The following is a 14,492-nucleotide window of genomic DNA, read 5'->3' on the forward strand; positions in this document are numbered from 1 at the left end:
TCCGAACATGCGCCATATGCACAAAAGAACACCTTAAGGAAAGTTGTCCCTCACTTCCTGGATTAAAAGCAGTATATAAGGAAGCAGAAGAAGAGCCAGAATCAGTGTATTTGCTCAACCAGTGCCATCAGTGGCAGACGCAACAATCTGGTATGTTTCAGACCCAACCTCTTCTTTTCAGTCTTCGTAGTATAATTCTCAACAATATAATATGTGGCAAAGTCAATCCCAGCCCCCATTTCCAAACTTGTCACCTCAGTCGTTTCCTTCATCAACTCTGTGGCTAAATCAGGCAAGCCCATCTAGTTGGCCGAATTTTCCCTATACTCCACCATATTGGCAAAGTAACGCATACCCACCACAATGGACTCTGCCTACTTCAAACATTTCAGCCTGGCAAACAAACTAGCAAACACCGATGCATCAGCCAGTAGGAACTATGCCACTCCCTCAACCTACACTGCCAGCCTTACAACAAAACCCCCAGTCTAATCTAAGACCGCAACTTCCAGCCCAACCCAATCCCAATCAAAATAACAAACCGGTCCAATCTATCCAAATAGTAGAAACATCAGAAATAGGAGCTGATCTGAGGGAGTGTAATGATCTTCAGCTAAGATCTGGGCGTATTATTGAAGTTGAGGGAGATAAGACAGCCCATGTTGAAAATCAGTTACCTAGAGAACATCTGTCACAAGAAGAGGATGTGAACAAACAAAAAACTCATAACCAAACAACTACATCCTCTCCCCCATTCCCAGAACGATTAATCATACCTTGACCTACACAATATTCTAATTTTGACATTCTGGGAGAATTACAAAATTTGTACATAAAAATACCATTCCTCCAATCCATTCAAGACATCTTGATATATGCAAAGACTATCAAAGAATTGTGTGTAAAGAAACCAAGGAGGAATGCAGCAAACAATCCAAGAGTCCAAGTAGTTGGCACTCTATCTGACTTATTATCAGGTAAAGAAACACCCATTAAATATGAAGACCCAGGAAATCCAATACCCGTACAAATTTTTGGTCAAACCTTCCCTGATGCCTTAGTTGATCTAGGAGCTACAATTAACATCTTGACAACTACCAGTTGCCAAAAGCTAGGCATCAAATCTGTAGAACCCACTTCTACATTATTAGAACTGGCTGACCGATCTGTGGTTAGGCCAGAGGGCACACTACATGATGTTATGGTATCTGTTGACTCCTGGTAATATCCGACCGATTTTCTGATAATAAATCCCAAAAGCCGACTTGATGGACACCCATTTATTTTAGGTAGACCTTGGCTTGCAACTGTCGATGCCTATATTGGCTGCCGACAAGGCAATATGACCATAACAAGGGGAGCCAATATCAAGAACTTAGCCTTATATCCTCCAGCATAGCCAAGTGTCACAATGATCAAAACTAATAAGCACCATGTAATGTATCTTACTGATAACATTAGGTCTCCATTAACTATACAAGAGGCACTTGGTTTTAAAGATCAGACAGAGGATGATGCTATTAATAAATTTATTAGCCAAACTGAATTCAGAACCCACACACAGTGTCACATGATAGAGGCAGCATTCGATAACAAATTAGAAGAAGATTCTCTTAAAGATACACATGATCAAATGATACCTGTTACCACTGTTGCAAATAGCAAAATTGTGGAAATCTAACCAGGAAAAACCTTAAACATTAATGCCAACCTCACCTCCGAACAAGAAACGAAGCTCATCCATTTTTTGAGGAAATATAAAGAAGCATTTGCATGGGACTATCCTGATATGAAAGGAATTGACCCTCAATTATGTACACACCACATTTACATAGAAAAAGATGCGAGACCTGTTCGCCAGCCTCAGAGGAGACTTAATCCTCATCTAAAAGATGTGGTAAAAGCTGAACTTCAAAAACTTTTAGATATCAAGTTCATCTATCCTATCTCCGATAGTAAATGGGTCTCTCTGCTTGTGGTGGTACCCAAAAAGAATGGGAAATGGAGAATTTGTGTGGACTACAGAGAACTAAATAAAGCAACACAAAAAGACCACTTCCCTCTCCCATTCATCGAACAAGTATTAGACACTTTTGCAGTAAAGAAATTCTTTTCTTTCTTGGATGGCTTCAGTGGATACAATCAGATTCAGATTGCCCTTGAAGACCAAGACAACCACTTTTACTTGTCCTTGGGGAACATTTGCCTACAGAGTTCTACCTTTTAGCTTATGAAATGCTCCTGCCACATTCCAAAGGGCTATCCTCAGCATTTTTGCAGACTTAATAAATGAAGGACTTGAAGTATACATGGATGACTTTACACCATATGGAGACGATTTTGATCCAGCATTGGATACACTGGAAAAAGTCCTAGAACGCTGCATTGCTACCAGGCTTTGTTTAAGCCATGAAAAATGCTATATGATGATGACTAAAGAACTTATTCTTAGACACTATATTTCAGCAGCTGGCATTCAGGTAGACCCAGCCAAAATCCAAATAATTTTGCTTATTCCCACTCCTACCACTCAAACGGAGGTACGCAGTTTTCTTGGATTTTCTATTTATTATAGGAGGTTTATAGAACATTTTTTGCATATTGTTGCACCTCTATATGCACTAACTGGTAATGTTGATTTTCTTTGGACAGAAAAATGTGAACATGCTTTCTAGGATCTAAAGAAGCTTGTGTCCATAGCCCCAGTCCTTCGAGGACCAAATTGGGATTTTCCATTTCAGATATCATCTGATGCCTCAGATACAACCATTGGAGCAGTCCTTGGGCAGGAAGAGGATAAAAAACGATATGCAATTTATTATATTAGCAAAAATTTATCCCCTGTTGAATTAAATTACACTGTTACTGAAAAAGAATTTTTAGCTGTAATACATGCTGTCAATAAGTTTAGACATTACATTACTGGATACCCTGTTATCTTGTATACAGATCATTCTACCATCAAATATTTAGCAAACAAGCCTATCACAAATGGCAAAATAACTAGATAGCTGATTTTATTGCAGGAATTTGATATTACAATCAAGGATCGACCTGGAAAAGAAAATCCTATAGCCAATTTTCTCTCAAGAATTCCAAAGCCAATCGATGCAGCAGCAGTTGAAGATCAATTTCCGGATGAGCATCTGTTTTTGTTGCTATTCAAACACCCTAGTATGTTGATGTTGCCAATTGCCTAGCAGTAGGTAAACTACCGAAACATATAACCCCTAATGAGCATAAATAGATTATACAGAGGAGTTCTTGATTCTCGTGGGTTGGAGGCTACCTGTTCCACACAGGGGCAGATATGCATATCAGAAGATGCGTTTGGGAGGATGAAATCTTCAACATTTTAAAACCCTGCCATGACGGACCATGTGGCGGACATTTCGCCTATCGCAGAACTGCACATAAGGTGTTGCGAACAGGGTATTATTGGCCTACAATTTCAAAGATGCAAAGAAATTTGTCCAAGCTTGTGACAGTTGCTAGAGCGCAGGATGCCCTGGTCAGTCCGATGAGATGCCCTTGAACCCACAGTTAGTCATTGTACCATTCGAACGATGGGCCCTTGATTTCGTCGGACCAATTAACCCACCCTCAAACCAGAAAACATATATTCTGGTGGCAACATAATATGTCACCAAATGGGTTGAGGCAGAGGCTTTGCCGAGAGCTACAAAAGATTCTATCATACAGTTCTTGTTCCATATATTTGTGCATTATGACCTTCCAAGAGATATAATTACAGATGGTGGACAACATTTTGCTGAGAACAAAATAGTTGCAACACTCAAAAACTATCATGTCCAGCACAAAATCACTGCTCCATACAACCCACAGGAAAATGGTCAAGTAGAAAGCAGCAATAAAATAATAGAAGCAATTCTAACAAAAACAATTGCGTCACATAGACGTGATTGGGTTGCCAGACTACCAGAGGCACTGTGGGCTTACAGAACAACATGGAGAAGTACCACTGGTTACTCACCTTATCAATTAGTGTTTGGAAAGCAACCCATTTTTCCCATAGAATTCGAAATCCAAACACTGCAAACAGCACAGGAAGTTGGCTTAGATTTAACTGAGGCATAGATTAATTGATTACAACAGATCAATGAGCTCGATGAAATTAGGCTCTCTGCACTCCAAAACACTGCACTTATCCAACAGCACCAAGCTAAATGGCATGATGCTCTCATTAAAAATAAAGTCTTCCTCAAAGGAGACTGGGCACTTTTGTATGCTTCCAGGTTTCAGGACTTTCCCGGGAAACTTCACACTCGTTGGTTGGGACCATACAAAATCCAAAAGATACATGAAAATGGTACTCTTACTCTAATCACTATTGACGGTTCTGGATATGCCTTCAAGGCGAATGGCCACTGAGTTCGTCTTTATCGCAAACCACTCACTTGGGAGTCCTTCTGCCAGTAGCTACGCCAAGACTCTGATATGGAAATTTTGGGGGAGGGAGAGAAATCTTCCTCACCTACGATTCATTAAGTCATTTGTTTCTTTCTACACTTTGTACATAATTTCTTTTTCTTTTTGAATTATTTCTGTAGCAGCAGTAATTTTATTATTTTCTGTTGTTCCTTTTTCAAAGGAACAACACCTTTTGGATCAGCCGTCATTTTTCTTTAATTTTGTTCTTTTTCTTTATTTTTTCTTTCTGTTGTTCCTTTTCCAAAGGAACAACGCTTTTTCTTTTGTTGTTCCTTTTCCAAAGGAATGGCATTTGTGTGTTTTGTTGTTCCTTTTCCAAAGGAATGGCATTTGTGTGTTTTGTTGTTCCTTTTCCAAAGGAACAACATTTTTGATTTTTTGTTGTTCCTTTTCCAAAGGAACGACATTTGTGTGTTTTGTTGTTCCTTTTCCAAAGGAACGACATTTGTGTGTTTTGTTGTTCCTTTTCCAAAGGAACAGCGTTTCCGATTTTTGTTGTTCCTTTTCCAAAGGGACAACGTTTCCAATTTTTGTTGTTCCTTTTACAAAGGAACAACATTTGTGTTTTCTGCTGTTCCTTTTCCAAAGGAACAACATTTTTTATCTTTGCTATTCCTTTTTCCAAAAGGAACACCACTTGTATTATTTTTCTCTTCCTCTTAGAAACAACAACATCCTTGTATTCCTTTTACTTATGCTTACTCCCCTTGCTGTTTTAAATTAAGGATGCTTACTGTTCCTGTTCTTTCAAGTCTTTCAGAATACAGCTATGCACTTATGCGATGAATACAAAATCACAACATACTGAAATCAAGTGAATTATAAAATCGTTATTTTTATAAGAAATTTCTCTGAATTGGTAAAAGGACAGAGGGAAGGACACACTTACCCATTATCTTTTGCTGTCATTGTTTCACTAACTTCACTCTGATTGGTTATCTTTATCATGTTGGTTCTTTTTAATCCTTATTATTCAGGAATAAGAGCAAAGGGTTTATATCTTCCTATTGAAATGTTAAGACTTCTTCCACCATTCCTACTCTTAAGAAGTGTTGAACCAACCTTTGTGTATAAATGGGATAGTACTTTATGAAAAAGAAAAAAGAAGAGAAAAAAGAGCAAACTGACTTGCTTATATAAAGTTGTCAAATGCGGGATAGGGGGTCTCACCAAGAGCCAGCCTACCATGATCATGAGGAAGAAAGTGAAGTGGCATTACCACTATGGCCACCACACCAGGGATATGGTCCAAAAGGTATATCAAATAAAGAACCCTTGGAATAGGAGGTCTTAGCACAAGCCGGCCTGCCCAGCTTTTGCTCCTTCCTCATGAATGGCATTATGACTAACTAGTTACCAAGCCAGCATAATGGCCTACATTTTGACATCACACAAAATTTCCTAAGCATACACAAAGGATCATGGTTATAGGGGTGAAATAAACAACTCTGCCAAGGTTATGGACACCTGTCGACAACAGAGCACTGTTAATGGTATTGAAGTCACATTATTTACACCAATAGGTAGTTATCAGCACCCTTCTGTTTCTTATACCTTAGTAATCAATCACATAATATGGATGTATATTATTTTGCGAACCATACAACGCATGTAAATCTATTATCACCAATCATGACAAAACAATTGACAATGACTACATGAGACTCGGTATGTATGGCAGATGTCCTATCCTCCCAGCCTCACATCATATCACAACAGTCTCTTACGTATTAAGCGATCCAACTTGACACCTCGATTTCGGTAATCTGCCACTTTTGTAAACATGGCATATTGCCATACGTTGTTCCTTTATGACTCTGATTTAGAACAGAACGGCACACCGCTCCTTTATTTGATGGCCAGGATGGCCTATCACATTGCAGGGGTGACGTTAACCTCATCATTCCTTGGATGACGTGTCAAACCACTATTTTGGAAACTGCGTACTTGGGAATAGCATGGCTCAAAGCTATACTATTTTTTTATTTTTTGCATGACTTGCTGTTCCTAAGCCATTTCCATTGTATACTCTGCAGCATTAGATTTTGAGCGAGTCTTGTGTCTGCCAGCCTCTCTGTGTTTTAAAAGCGTGAACAGTTGTCATTCCATTGTCAAAACTCTGAGATTTTACAGAGAAACCATAAACATGGGAGGAAGATCGATTCGGAGAGAACCGCAGGTGTTAACAGTCTCTGATGCTACACGAGAAATCCTGGCAAGAGCCAGGTGGCTAACTTATCTCAATCGCCTACAGGAATCCAACGAGACTGTAGCAACTGAATTCTTGCAGAATTTGCAAGAGGATCACTCCACAGTGAGGGGGAGACATATAGAAGTCACCGATGACATAATCGTAGAGGTCTCGGGACTGCCAACCACTGGACCTATATGGACGCTAAAAAAGGAGAGATTGTAGAAGATTATAGAAACCTTCCAAGAGGAAGGCTAGAGCCTGACAATTAGAGGAAAGTGGGTTCTACCAGCAGCATTAGGAGAACCGTGGGTAGAATTGTCAAAGACCATTCAAAGCTACATCACCTATGAAGGAAGAAAAGACATGGTAAGACCACAACACCTTAAACTTTTAGCTGTGTTAAAACAAAAATGCTTTGTAAATTTACCTGCATTCTTGAATTCATTACTGCATGATGTTGCACGGAGCATGAAAAAGGCACAACATGTAGAATCAGTTGTTAGTCATCATGGGTTGATACGATTAATAGTTATCCATAGCCTTACCCAGTAGCAGAGCAGCTGGGAAGAGCTAATTGCCATGATAGATGGAGGATTGACCACACCATCCCCAAAATGTAAACATGCTTCCAGTACACCTGAGTGTCTAGAAAAACAAAGGAAATCGGTCTGACTAGCATGGCTACGAGGGAGGCTGGAGAAGCCCCAAGGAAATACCAGCGAACCAATAGAGATAGAAGATACAGGGGATGAGCAACCCCCACAGTTTGAAGGAGAAGACAATGAGAAAGTAATGCAGGAAAATGAGGAAGGAGAAATGGAGGAAGGAACTGAGCAATCTGAGTAGGAGGAGGAAATGGAACAGTAGGAAGGCAGCCCAGTGCAGGATCCATTAAGAGGAGATGAATTGGCCAAAATTTTGGCCAATATGGGCGAATATGGCAAATCTTCCAACCCATCGGACCTCCATGCTGAAGAAGAACCAAAAGAACACTCCGCTTAGGAGGGAAATGCACCTGAAGAATCACATGCAGAGGAAGTAGAAGAGGAGAGTCAGCCTGTTCATGATGAAAACATGACAGGAGATGCAGAACAGGAACAATCCGTTCCTAGCCAGATGACACCAGAGGAAACTCCGAAGGAAGGGGGGGTAGAAAAGGAAGTCATCCAAGAAATAATAGAACCAGCTAGGGTTCTTGCCTCGAAGCAGCCAGAGCAAAGCAACAAAGAAGCACCCCAAAGAGAAAATCAAGGAATTGATCATAGTCCAGGCCACAGTGAACAGTCTGTTGTTCCTTCTAAGGAAATTGAGGAAATTAAGAAATTACGGAAAGAATAGCAACGACTACTGGATGTAATAGATCAACTTCGATAGCAGATTAGGATTTTGAAAGAAAGGAAAAGAGTAAAAAGGACTTCGGGAAGGAAACATGCAATTACTCCATCAAAACCCCTCAAGACAAAGAATCGGAGGACCAGAGTCCACCCTGCTGTTCAAAACCCTGTCGAAAAGTGGGCTACTATTCCAAATGTTGTTGAGAAGCAGACTATTGTTCAAATTAAAAAGGAATAGCATTTGACTGACACCCACATTAAGATGGAAAAGGATGATATATTGACCTGCAATAAGGAAATTCAGATAGAAGCACCACCCTCGGGAGTGATAAGGGCCATGAACGCAAGACAACGCAATAGGAAAATTCAGGTAAAACTCCCGGTCTCCACCGCCGCATGGGAAAGAGATCCAAGAACAGTAACCCTACGGGAGGGTTTGACACAAGCCCAGCAAGCAGCAGAAAAGCTCATAGAGCAAACGGTCCCTCGAGAAAGGTATGAAGAGCTACAGCAACAGCTTAGGAATGTCAATCTATCCGAAAGCTAGGCCTTTGAAGGATGGCGAAGGGAAGAAGAAAAGGTCGCGAAGGTAACTCGTAGGTTAGATATAGTTATCAAGCAGATGGATACCTTATGTTCTTTGTACAATGATGTCCTAGCATGTAGAGCCCCTGCTAAGAATTATGCCTTGTTTTTAATGGAACGATATTTGCAATTGAAAATAAAGGTTGTTAAAACAGGTGCTCCCATACAAATTAATATCGTCGATGATTTTATAAACTACTGTAAGCACTACGGGATAAAAGTTCAAAGACTACTGTGTGAGTTTTATTTACATAACCTTGTATTAAACCAGGAGACCGAGCTGAACCCTGGCCCTTTTGTTGGGGATATCCAATTGCAGGCATTTATTTCATTTGCGGTTGATCAAATTAAATGGCTTAAAGCCTATAATGCTTTCCAAAGGCAAGAAAACGGATTAGATTTGTGGGTAAGAGCTGAGCCTAGGGATCCAGTACAGTTGTGGAGAGAACATAGGAACCTCATGAAGACTCCAGGTGTAATTGAAGCATTAGGACCCATTCACACAACAATCAATCAGCAATGAATAGAATACTTTTTCACTATTAAAGACCTTGCCATTGATGCGGCTAAATTTCGATATCAGATCTCTAATCCGAATATCCAACTCAGGGAGCCGTTTAAGTATGAAAATTTTAAGTTAGCCGCCAATCGCTTGCACCTCTATGGCGAAGTCATTTTAAGGACAGGGCCATCCTGGTTAGGATATAGGTTCCGGAGTCCAATTATTTGGCACCCTGCACCTGGGTACCAAGCCCTGTATGAGATGCCTGAGGGTCAAACAGGCCATTTCTTTGAACACCTAGTTATGCATCATGGTTGTAGACCTCCACATGAGATTCCATCTCCAGCTTTCTCTCTCACTGTCTTACATGTCAACTACAATGTTTTCATGAGGGCATGAAAAAGGGTAAGCAGGGGGGTGTGTGGAGTACTAAAGAAGGTATGTTTTTGGTAATTATTTCAGCATCTTTTCATTAGAACTTACAAACCTTTTGCATCATGAACTAGGAAAATGATAAGGAATTGTAATAAAACCTGTGAGATTAATGTGCAAAGTGAAAACACTGACAATTGTCATTTTCTTATGCAGAAAGAAGGGAAAACGAAAGACTGTCGTTCCGAAGGAAAGAACAAGGCCGGGTTAACCACTATCCCTTTGACGGGGAACCGTATGCAAACAAGGCAAAACAAATCAAAGCGAATCAGCCCTGGAAAGGAAGTGGAGATGTCGGCTCGGTGCAAGAAGGAAAAGAGATAACTGAGGACTAACGGTTCGGCGAATCCCTCAGGATCCTTTGATCCTGAGGGATCGCTGCTTTAACTATTTTTGCACCTAGACATCTCCACCTTCACCATTATAAAAGGGGTAGCACTGTTAGCTTGGGGCGTTTGTCGAGTCCTTATGTTTTATGTAATTTCTCTTAAGATTAAAACTTTGGTCATCGAGTCTCGTTGAGAACTAATCTACTGTAATTCCATCTTATGCATTAATACAAACTCGGTTGCTATTTCATCTTTGAGTCTAGAATAATTTCAAGCGGTGTACCCCTGGAGGCTAAGGGCCCGACCTTGGAGGACACTTGCTCCTGTACTATTACATTTGGTTTATGCGTGGTTTGCTTATCAGCGTTATTTGGTAATACGATATGTTTTGTTAGTTTACATCACATGCTCTATTATGTTTGATTTTTTAAAGTTTCTAAAGACAGAACTATTGCATTAACTTGGCAATGTATCACTGTTCTTTTAAGCAATGATATAATACTGTCGATCTTTATAGAATATTGTTGTTGTTCAATTACGAAGCCTCTGTGCTGTGCACTTATTCATTGATATTACGGAATTCATCTTAGTGATTATGTTCTTTGCGATTGTTGAGTATATAGACATTTTTGTTCCATTTTGAAATAAAGTCGTAATCTTTATAACTGAGATTGATAACTGGTTTACCATGATTAGGTTACTATTAAGGTGTGCCGTGTGCATATATGGTTTTGAAGCGATGTTCTATAATTCATCATTAATCAGTGTTGTTCCATTTTTGTGTGTTGTTCAATTCGTCCTTAAGAGTGGACGATTGCCATTTGATTCCTGTAGGTTACGATTGGTGCATTTGATCTTATAAATTAAGGTGTTACTGCTTGTTAGACTTAACTGCTATTACAATTTCTTGTTTGTTTTTCCATTTCAGGTTGTTGTTCTATTTCTTACTTGCTGTTCCATTTCTTATCTGCCGTTCCATTTCCTGTCATTTGTTATTTTGGTGTGAAGAACGATCCAAGGCTGTAGTGAGCACTGACATTTGCTGTCCGGCTCCCAGATCCACGATCTGTTCTCTGATCTCTTTTAGTTCCATTAGTTTACAAAGGGATGAGTTACTGCTACTGAACCCTTGATTGATAAATTGTTTAGTTTCCTGAATGTGTGGTTTAATCTTTTGAAGTAGTTCGCTGTAAACAAGCATCAATTTACTCTTGTATTTTTGAACACTGTACTACTAGCATTACTCTGGCAAATGATAGCCTCAGACTGAGACACTCTTTGAAATAACAAAACATTCCTGGATTTACAAACTAATGTGAGGTAATTAGAGGTGGAAGAGACCCTTTTTATAGCTCGACGCCTATACTAACCCCATACTTGAACATAATCTCTGCAACCAAACTACTTCCTTGCTTGCATGAGTGGCTGCCTTGTATTTTGCCTCTGTAGTTGATAGTGCCACTATAGATTGTTTCTTACTCATCCAACTGACTGCACCTCCAAATAGGTTAAACACATACCCACTTGTAGATCTTCTCTGATCTAGATCTCTAGCCGAGTCTACATCAACAAAGCCATGAATATCCAAAACTCTGTCCAATCCTAGTCTTCCTTGGTAGCACAAACCATAATCACTAGTGCCACGCAAATACTTGAAAACCCGCTTCACTGTTGTCCAATGCTCCTTCCCTGGTTTTGCCATAAACTTGCTCAGTACTCCCACTTCATGTGCAATGCCTGGTCTAGTACATACCATTGCATACATCAGGCTATTGAATACACTTGCATATGGAACATGGGACATGTCCTCTTCCTGTTCTTCGTAACTTGTGACACTGTTCAACAGATAAATTTATACCTACAGGAATAGGAACCTTCACCGGTTTACTATCCTGCATATTAAACCTCTACAATATTGTCTCGATATACTTCCTCTGGTTTAACTAGAGCTTCCTCTTTACCCGATCTCTTTTAATTTCCATGCCCAAAATATAGTTTTCAGCACCAAGATCTTTCATGTCGAATTTGGAGGACAATTGGGTCTTCAAATCCTGGATAATTTTTTTGTCATTTCCAACCAGCAACATATCATCCACATACAAGGACATATAAATAACATTGTCACCAATTAATTTAAAATACACATAGTGATCTGCTTTGCTTCTGGTGAAGACAAGTCCCCATATAAATGTATCAAATTTCTGATACCACATCCTTGGTGACTATTTTAGCCCATATAGAGACTTCTTTAACTTGCATACTAGTTCTTTCTTACCCTTCACCACAAAGCCTTCAGGTTGCTTCATGTAGATCTCCTCTTCCAGATCCCCATGGAGAAATGATGTCTTCACATCCATCTGTTCTACCTCAAAATCAAAAGCAACGGCAACAGATAAACATAATCTGATAGAAGCTACCTTGGCAACAAGAGAAAAAATATCACCAAAAGCATTTCTCGGCACCTGGGAATAACCTTTTTCTACCAATCAAGCTTTGTATTTCTCCACATTTCCTTCTACATTTTTCTTCTTCTTTAACACCAATTTGTTGCTAATGGGTTTCCTTCCATCTGGCAACTCCACCAGATCCCAAGCCTCATTTTTGTGCAAAGATGCCATATCATCAACCATGGCCTATTTCCAGAGTTTTCCATCCTCTAAATCTACTGCTTCCTTCATAGTTTTGGGATCATCATCAGTAATAGATAGAGAAAAATTTGAATAGAAAGTAGATGGACTATACCTTTCTGGTTGCCTTCTTACTCGAACTGATCTTCTCACAACCGGAGTTTTTGGTTCTTCATCTTCTAATTCCTCTTCTGTTGTAGAGTATGATTCTTCCTCCTTTAGCTCAAACTCTATCTTGTCATGGTCCTTTAATGGGACTTCATGTTTAATAACATTTTTCACCTCTCTGAACACCACATCTTGGTTATACACAACCTTCCTTGTTACTGGGTTCTAAATCTTATAATGCTTTAAACCATCCTTATACCCAATAAAGATGCACTTTTCAGATTTACTATCCAACTTTGTTCTTTTCTCCTTTGGAACATGTACATATGAATCACATCCAAATACCCTTAGATGTGAAAGAGATGGTTTCTTACCAGTCCATACCTCTTGTCGAGTCTTATCCTCCAATGCTAATGAAGGTGATATGTTGACCAAGTAACATGCTATCTCCATCGCCTCTGCCCAAAATTCATGTCCTAACCTAACAACACTAAGCATGCTTCTTGCCCTTTCCATCAATGTCTTGTTCATTCTTTCGACAGCTCCATTTTTCTCAGGTGCATATGGAGTAGTCTTTTTCCATGCTATACCACACTTCTTACAGAATTATTCAAATTCCTTCTTGCAAAATTTTCCACCATTATTTGTCCTCAGCACCTTTATCTTCTTCTCTCTTTGGTTTTCCACCAGAGCCTTAAATTCTTTAAACTTGTCAAAGACTTCATATTTCTTCTTGAGGAAATATATCCAAGTATTCCTTGAGAAGTCATCTATAAATGATACATAGTACATAGACTTACCCAGTGATGGAACCTTCACAGGTCCAGACACATCACTGTGCACAAGCTCTAATTTCTATTTCACCCTCTTACCACTAAAGGGGAAACTCACCTAATTCTACTTCCCATAGACACAATTTTCATAGGAATCAAAATACAAAGAGTTTTTAGTCATACCTTATGCCATACCTTTACCATGAAGTATTTTAAGGTCCTCCTCTCCAATATGTCCAAGCCTTTGATGCGATATCATGGTCTTTTCTCCAGAGACCACTAGATTTTCTGCTCCACTTTCAGGAACCATAGAACTATTGCACCCATCAATAACAGTGCTACCTTGCAACTTGTATAGATTTCCAATCCGAACATCCCACACCAATACCATTGCTCCCTGAACCATCTTGCAGGTATCTTTCTCAAACAAAGTTTTTACACCTGCATCATCTAACTTTCTTACAGAAATTAGATTTTTGGCCAATGCAGGAATATGTAGGACACTGTTGATGCCCCGAAATTCGTTGCAACAACATCGGGGAAACCACCCGGTCCGGAACTTAGTGCAGCTCCTTTTCCGTTTGGAATAGTGGCTCCGACTGGGGATAACGGGACCAGTTTCCCAAAGATTATAAGTAAACGGGATGGATGGATGATTTAAGATATGAAATGATAATAAACAAATAACTAAACTATAAAAGAAATACAAAAACTATAAGCTAATCCCGGGACTTATCAATTCAGACAGTACAGCGTTTGATAAACTATGCTTAATGACAGGCATATAGATGACACTAACAACAAGCATAGATGTTTAATCATTTGAGATTGCTCTGCGTAAGTAGTTACGCAGAGCTATAATAGCGAATTACTGCACTCAGTCATTTATATCATTGATACATACATGAGTGAAAGATAACAAATCACAAAACATTCAATAGTGATATGAAATCAAGACTTGTTGTTGTATTACATACATGTATTCAATAATAGCAAAGTAATAACACAGCAATTCATATAACTGAAAAGAGAACAGATACAGATAATAGTACCATGCAAGCTGTTTGATCAATCCAATATATTAATCGCTATGTCGCAGTCCTTCCTTCCAACCAGAAAGCATTCCAAGCAAACGACAATAGTGCACAATTTACTT

This window comes from Pinus tabuliformis, chromosome 7 (genome assembly GCF_031772625.1).
Source record: "Pinus tabuliformis cultivar Carrire ecotype Pingquan chromosome 7, CPIR1, whole genome shotgun sequence".
NCBI classification, from domain to species: Eukaryota; Viridiplantae; Streptophyta; class Pinopsida; order Pinales; family Pinaceae; genus Pinus; species Pinus tabuliformis.